The sequence below is a fragment of the Hordeum vulgare genome, chromosome 5H (assembly GCF_904849725.1).
Source record: "Hordeum vulgare subsp. vulgare chromosome 5H, MorexV3_pseudomolecules_assembly, whole genome shotgun sequence".
Lineage (NCBI taxonomy): Eukaryota > Viridiplantae > Streptophyta > Magnoliopsida > Poales > Poaceae > Hordeum > Hordeum vulgare.
In genome coordinates, this window is record NC_058522.1 from 541,438,950 (window position 1) to 541,447,396 (window position 8,447).

Sequence of the window (8,447 nt, forward strand, 5' to 3'; positions counted from 1 at the left end):
TTCCCCCCGATAGTCTCCGGCACTCCACGTCCCGTTGCCTCAGACGACAGTCCCACCTGAACCTGAACTGACTCTCATGACTCACTCATGAGTAATGCCTAGCTACTTACTACTGGCTACCGCAGACGTGACGCTCGACGACTCTGCGTGCCTTTTTTCTTCTTTGATTTGATTTGATTGAAGGAACAACCCTGCGTGCCTTGGTCGTGCTTGGCAAGATCGGCCGGAAAGCTCACATCACTCACACGCGCCCTATGTATGAATAACTCATCCAGCGTTCATTTTCAGTTTGGACAGCAACTCATCGCTCTGTTTGCTGCATCATGCATGCGCCGCTGAATTTCAGTTTGGACACCCTAAAGCTGCCCGGTGTCCCTCGCCCTTTAATTTCCTTTGTATCTACATCTATGTTGAAGGAATTGTGCTCACTGTATGGCCCCTGCAGATGATTAATTAGGACTGTGCGTTGCGTGCGATGCTGGCAGACGCGACGTGGCCTGCTCGGAGCCCGCTGCAGCTTTGCATCGTCGTACTGTAGGAGGAGGAGGAGGAGGAGGGGTACATACTACGGCCTGTGCCGGTCGAGCAGGGGGTGTAGCCATGTGGACGTTTACCGGTAACGATGTGTATAGGACAAGCCTGGCACTGTTCGGCCACCTTGTCAATTGTCATGCTGCCTGGCGGCGGCTGCTGACGATGATGTGCACACAGTTGTGGCCGGCCGGTGAAGCACTAGGCACGGTCGATGGCCCATAACGGGGTGGCAGTGTCACCATGCCTGCCTGCATGCATGCCTCCTGCTGAATCCCCGTGTTTTTGGCGTGCGTTTACAGTGCCTCCGCCTGCAGAATGTCTCAGGTTACATGTCGCCGTGTCGTCGTCTGCTCAAATGGTTTGATCTGCTGGGACTGGGTGATGTGCAATCTGGTCCGGCCGGGTGTTTAGGATCATAGGATGCGTGATCTTGGGTGCAGTCGTCGGCAAGTGGTACTAGCCGAAATGTCGAGCCAAACCAACTTGAACGTGAAGCTGTAAAATCGTAAAAAGAGGTCGGTAATGAGAGACCGACAAGTGTCCAAAGTCAGCCAGTGGCGTGCTGATAAGTGGCATGGAGGCCAACCAATCAGCAGCGGCCATCCCCAAACTGGTTGAGTACTGCTGCTCGTACTGCCAAAACACGACGCCTCGTAGGAGCAACAACGGATGATTAGGGTTTGTTATTATCGGCTGCCAGCGTCATGGCCGCCCCGATAAAGTTAGTTTGTTGGAGATACGAGGCAACTCTTTCTCTTTGCAAGGATTGTGGCGCCGTGCGTGCCTCCATTCCCACATGCAAATGGCGACCAATATTTTAACACCAAGATGATGGATTCGGACAAATCTGGGCCTCGTCAGGGGGCATGACCACGACGCCTACAGTTTGGATCGCCGTCACCGGTGCTGTTCTGGAGAACCATTATTAGTTGCAAACAGTACGGCCACTGGACCTGTTTCACTGTTTGGTTTGGCGTATAACAAAGATGCCACGTTGCAAGGAGTAAGGCCAACTCCACCGCACGACCCTAAACGGACGTCCGGTTTGGTTGGATTTTGTCCGTTTGAGGCGGTAATGGGTTCGTCCATGTTTGCTTCTATCCGTTAGGTCGTGCGTGCGCCCATCGCGCGTCCGCATTTCAAATCATGTCCGTGTTGGACGTGATTAAAAAAATAGAAAAACTTAAATAAAAAGTAAATAAACGCATTTAAAAAACTTAAAACATAAAATTAAGGGTCACGGCCACAAAACGATCCAGTTTCACAGTCGTTGACATAATTAACATAAAAAAAACGCCCATCGATGCCGTGGTCGTCGCCGTCTTCAATGGCCGCCGGTGTCGTCGTCGCTGACGAGGTTGACGTAGGCCGAGAGCGTCCAGAGGTGGGCCGGCTGTCCGTGGTGCGCGGGGGCGGGCTGGAAGCTGGCAGGTGCCTGCACCACCTCCTCCCGTGTACGCCCGCGCACCTCCCGACGTGGTCGTCGTGGCCCCGACACCGTGCCGGTGAAGTACGAGGCGCGCCGCACGTCGTGCTCGTCCCTGAGCCATGTGTCCCAGAGCACGGAATCGGGGGCGTACCTGTCGTCGTAGTAGAGGTCGTCGGGGAGGAGGCGGCGGCGGCGCTCGATCTCGTCACGGCCTGCACGACCGCTCGTCGGCACCGGCGGGATCGGGCCCCGGTCGGCGGAGAAATGCCAGTTGTTTGGGAGGTGGACGTCGCTCCACGGGACCGGCGTCCACGTCTCCCAGTAGCGCCGGCTTACCTCAGCGTTAAGGTACTGCCGGTCGGGCCTAGGGCCGATGGTGAAGGGAGCAGGCGCGGAAGCCCGACGCGGTGGCGACGCGGCCTCCTCCTTCATGGAGCCGCGGCGGCATCCCGACAAGGATCCAGCCTCGCGGTCGTGCTTCCCCTTGCGGCCGTAGTTCCAGAGCCCCATGGCTGCGAGGCGGCCGACCGGCGAGTTCGAGGCTAGGGTTTGGGGTGTCGGGTTTTGAGGAGGCCACGGGGTGTAGTGGAAAGTGTGGACGACGACTTGTCCACGGCTTTCCCATTTAAGAAGGATCGCGACCGTTTCCTGGGCGGATGACAGGCGAGCCCGGCCGCTCGTGCGCATTGATGTCGGCGGGTGGGAGGTAGGTGGCCGCCTGCCATGCGGCCCCAACGCGGACGAGCGCGCGTCCGTTTGCTGTCCGCCGCGACCCAAACCCTGTGCAAGTTTGCACTCGAAATGGGTCGCCCCGGACACAAAAGGGACAAGATGGGTCCGGGCCGTCTCGCGCTGGGCCGACCAGTTTGTCCCTTTTACCCCAAACGGACGGGGCCGGACAAGATGGGGTCGCGTGGTGGAGTTGGCCTAATTAGGCCAACTCCAGCGCCCTACCCTATCCTGTCCGTCCGCGTCCGTTTGGAGCAAAACGGACAAACCAGGCGGTCCAGCGCGGGGTCCGTTTGCGCCCGGCTTTCGACCCATTCCCGGCTCAAACTTGGTCCGGTTTGAGGTGAAATGGACAGCATGCGGACGCCGCGCAGACATGCGGGATGTGCGCGCTTGTCCTTCCCTGTCCCGTCCGTCGGTGGCACAAAGCAGCACGACCTTCCCGCCCCCACACCCCATTCCATTTCATTTCCCCCCAAAACCCTCCACGCCCCACCCTTCCCTTCACCCGCCACCCTCCCGCCATGGTCGATCCCCGCCGAATTCCGACGACCCGACCATCGTCCTGGCCACCAAGGCGAAGAAGAAGAAGGCACCCAAGGGTACGAAGAAGCCGCGGTCGAATCTCAGACCAAAGGAGATCGCAAAGCTGGACGCGGAATCGGCCAAAAGGCGGAAGGGGAGGGCGGAGGCGAAGATGAAGGACGCCATAGAGCGCGTTGCGTTGGGGGCCGCACGGCCGAGTTGGAGGCTGGTTGTGTTGCCGGCGTGATCTAGGGCCGCTTGCATGAACTATGGGCCATGGCTATTCGAATGCTTGTGTTTGAAAATGAGACGGACATGCTGCGACCAAGGATGCGTTCGCGTGTTAGACGCACGGCCACCGCATCCCAGAATTGACCGGGACACGACCCTATAGCCCGTCCCAAACTGACAGAATCAGGGCAAAACGGACGTCCGGATGGGGTCGTGCGTTGGAGTTGCCCTTATATATGGGCTTCCATATTTGCTTGCAGGTAGGACCCGGTTGTAATTGGGTCATACATTCTTTCTAGTATACTAGCAAAAGGGCCCGTGCGTTGCAACGGGAGAAAAAAAATACCACACGCTTTTAGTCTTTTTATAATCAGTTTGATTTATTAAAATAATAAGTTAACTAACTAATGTAGTCAGTCCTATCCTATTTTATTGAAAAATCAACCCGTCCATTGTTAATTCCACCATGGTGAGAAATTGAGCGGGACAAGCAAAGCACAACAAAGAGGCTACGTGAATTGATCAATGGACCGTTATCTTATTTCACTCATGGGGTAGAGAATGTGGGATCAGATGACAAACTGAAGGTGGTGTTCCAGTCTCTGTCTCTACAACAATACAATCTTACATTCGATACATTCATTTATCAGCAAACAAATCACCACAAAACAAATTTTCTTGTCGGTGCTTGGCACACGGTTGGAGGCATGGGGAGGGGATCTCACGAGATGATGAGTTCCTACCGGAGGAGGGGATACGATTAGGAGAGCCAGGGTTAGGCGCCTCTATCTGGCCATAAGGAGTCGCCGTTGTCGCGCCATAACCTCGGAGTTCCCCGTGTGAGCCATGAAGGCCCGCCTCCACCTGCAAGTACTTTGCTCCGCCGCGCCTTATCCGCGCGCCGCCGTCGTTCTGCATCGAGCAGACGCATCATCCCCAGTCACTGTAGCTGTCGCGTTGATTTGATCCAGAAGCTGTGCTCGAGCATCGAAACGGGGGTAGCAAGCGGGCAGAGGTACGGCCGCGGAGGCGGGTGGGTTGAGATCGACAACAATGGTGGTTGAGGTCGGCCACGGCGGCGAGTGGTGTGGCAGCGGCCTGGGCACAGGCCAGTGTGGACCAGGGTCGATGCGATGCGCTCGAGCGCCGCAACAGGGGCAGTGAGCGGGGAGAGGTACGACCGCGGAGGCGGGTGGGTTGAGATCGGCAGCGGTGGCGGTTGAGGTCGGCCGCGGCGGCGAGTGGTGTGGCGGCAGCCTAGGCACATGACAGGGTGGCCCAGGGTTGACGGGAGGAGGCGATGCGTACGGATATAATTTTTTGCAGCGAATCGTTTTTTTCTTTTGCGTTGCACATAAATGATGGAGCACGGGTTGAATAACAAAAATTACAGGGGCTTTTTTATAAAAATGTCGTGGTGGGTTTTCCGACGGAAGCAATAGCCGCTTTATTATTAGGTATAGATTTAAATGAAACAATTCAACTATTACGAATCACTAATTAAAATACAAAAAATAATCTAAATGCAACAAATTGTTCGATCAAATAAAATTTTCAAGTAGAAAGAAATAAAATTGAGGCACTATCTCCCAGTGATGATCAATGAGATCCTTCTTCAGCACAAATGATGCGATACTCAATCTTCTGTGGTTGAATGGTTAGGAGGACAGTGGTATCCTCAGCTCGTCAGGGTTTAAATTCTAGTGCTCATATTATTTCTAGATTTATTTTAGAATTTTAGTGATGCATATTTAGTGGAAGGAAACATTCCCGTCGACTACGAGGTGTTTGTAGGGACTTCGTTAATCTTAAAATAATATATCGGCTCAGTCTTTCAAATGTGTTCATAAGAATAAGATTTGCATGTGTTTATAGGTATCGATGTGTTTATGCGCATTCCTCACACGAAATTCTTAAATGTGCACTATGTGCATGTGAGTCCTCGTGTGCCATTAGGTTCATAGTCAATGTGGTTTGACCTTTCCATCTCATTCTCTATGCTTATGTTGTGTAGTATAACACAACATCTTATGATATTTGCCAATACATACTTGTTTCATAAACGAGTAGGCCAAATCTTGATTGTTGCCAAACATCCTCTTATTGTCTTTCCTTTGAGCTTCTTGCACACTGATGTCTCATGCTCTCACGCGAGTGAATTACAAAAAAACCACCAAATTTGCAGGATTGAGCAGAATTGCCACGACATTCCTTGCTCGTCGCAAAAAATCTACCGATTTTCTTGCTAATTTTTTCAATAAACACTGATGATCGATTTGGAGTCATTAACTACGATTTCTGATAGGTTGGGCCCATATGACGGGTGCCACGTATGACGAGTGTAAGGAGAGCGAGTGACGCCCGTTACCGAGGGCTAGGTAATAAACGAATTGCGCCGCGCACAACAGCTCTCTCCACTCCACTCGGGTTCTCTCTGCTCTCCCCTCCCATCCCACTCCCTTGTCTCTCGCCGCCTCGCCCCTCATCGCCGAGCCACTGTGTCTTCGCCTCCGTTCAGCGATTCTCCCTGGAATGACGGTGAGGAGAGCAGCGAGGAGGAGTTTGTCGGCATGGATATGGAGCTGTGGGTAAGTGATCTGCTCTTTACCTAGGGTTAGGGTGAGGGTTCATGCTTTGTTTCGTTTTCACATCCTGTTCAAGCACTAGTAGTTGGATAATGCGTGCACAACAAATGCAGGAGAACCCTGACACAACAGTCGATGCATCATTCTCTGGTAAAGCTTCAGATCCAAGCATCAAATGGAGGCTTCACCTTGCCGCATGTTCCAAATATGTTGCATTTGAGGGGATTCACGTTGGTAGGAGGTTCTATGGTTGTGGGGTGCAGGTTAGATGCCATCCCTCTCTTCTTCTTCTTATATTTGAATCATTATGTTAATTCTGTCAATCATGTGTTTGCTAATGTATTTAACTTGAGCTAGATTCAGTTGATTCAAGCATTCAATCACACAATCAATTTAATATAGTACATGTGTAGCTTTGTGGTGACAGATCCAGTTCATTCAGTCCTTTTTAGTAGAAAGATTTAGTTATTTGTATTAGATTGAGTCTCTGCATTTAGTCTATGCATATCTATTACATGTAGTGGTTGTATTTGTATTACATTCAGAAATTGTATTTTTGGCAGTTTAACCTGAAGTTGAATAATTTATTGTAGGATGGCATCGATTGTGGAGTTTCTGAGTGGGTTGATGCCCCATGGCATGGTGTACTTCAAAGATGCCTTGTGAAGGTTTGAGAAATGTTTCATGAGGAAAATCATGGCAGGATGCTGGATCATCAGGCCCATCAGGAAGAGACAACCAAACTGAAGCAGGACGTGGACAGTCTTGGCACCCAGTACAGCGAGCTGGTGGAAGCCGTGACAAATTTGTTTGATTAGAGGGATGCAGAGCAGCAGGACAAGTAGTGTTAGAATGATTAAGATCTGCAGAAGAAGGAGATGGGTGTAGACAAGAAGATGCAGAAACTGGCTATTGACAAGGAGAAGGAGAAGATTGAGAATGACAAGATGAAGGAGGAGTTTTAAAAGCTTGTTATTGATCACAAGGAGCTCAAGTGCATTGTTAGATCTCAGGGAGAAACCATCAGGAATACTAGGAAGGAGAGGGATCTTCTGAAAAAGGAGGAGAAGAAGTTAGAGTATGTTGTTGGAGATCTCCTCAAAGCTGGTCAAGGCAACAATGACAAACTTTCCAAGATGAAGGCTATACTTGATGAGTGAACTGCTATCAATGTTCACTAGCTGTGTTAAGTAATTAAATTGAGTTGGAACAATACAATTGGCCTTGGAAATGTATATTTTGGGAACCCACTATAGCTTATTTTATGTAATGAGCACCTTATTAACTATCCTAGTTATGTAATGAGTACCTACTAAACTATCACTCGTTATGTAATGAGCACCTACTAAACTATCCCTGGTTATGTAGTGAGTACTTAGTAAACTTTCCCTAGTTATTTAATGAGTACCATGAAATTATTGTCCTTGCTTATGTTCAACACCAAAGTATGAAAGGAATTAACATTAAACACATCACAACAGATAAACTAGACCCAAAATCTCAGCATTTCAACATGACAGAAGTTAAACATCTCAAGATTTCAACATGACAAAAGTTGAACATCTCAGCATTTCAATATCACTGAAGTTGAAATTTTCAGCATTTCAACATCACATCAGTTCAACACAAAATAATGTGACTTATTTTTGACAGCATCTCAACCCAAATTCATAGTTCAGACATAAAGTAGACCCAAATTCATAGTTCATACATAAACTAGACCCAAATTCATAGTTCAGACATAAACTAGACCCAAATTCTCTAGGTTCACTAGTTGCCACTTGCATAAAAGTAACCCCCTTATCCTTGTGTTCTGAAACCTCTTCCTTTTAGAACCACCTCTTGCTCCAGCTGATGCAGTTGATGCACTTGCAGGCCTTGGTGCTGCGTATGGTCTTCCACCTCTCCTACTACGTGCACTGCTGCCTTTTGAGCTTCCGTTGGTTTTTCCCTTGAAGAGGAAAGGGTGATGCATGATACGTCCATTTTGCATCATGCTTTCATGTTGATATTTATTGCTTTATGGGATGTTATATTACTTTGCGGTACCATATTTATGCCTTTTCTCTCTTATTTTGCAAGGTTTATTTGAAGAGGGAGAATTCAGGCAGCTGGAATTCTGGACTGGAAAAGGAGCAAATCTTAGTCCACTATTCTGCACATCTCCAAATGCCCTAAAAAGTTACGTGGAATTTTTGGGATTATATAAAAAATACTGGGCGAAAGAAGTACCGGAGGGGGGCTGCCAGGGCGCCACAAGCCTTGCCACCACCACACCCCTAGTGGCGGAGGGCAAGCTTGTGGTTCCCCTGACGGCCCACTAGCCCCCCTGTTTTGCTATATGAAGGGTTTCGTTCAGGAAAAAAAAAATCAACCGGGAGCTTTTTTGTGGTTTCGCCGCCGCCACGAGGCGG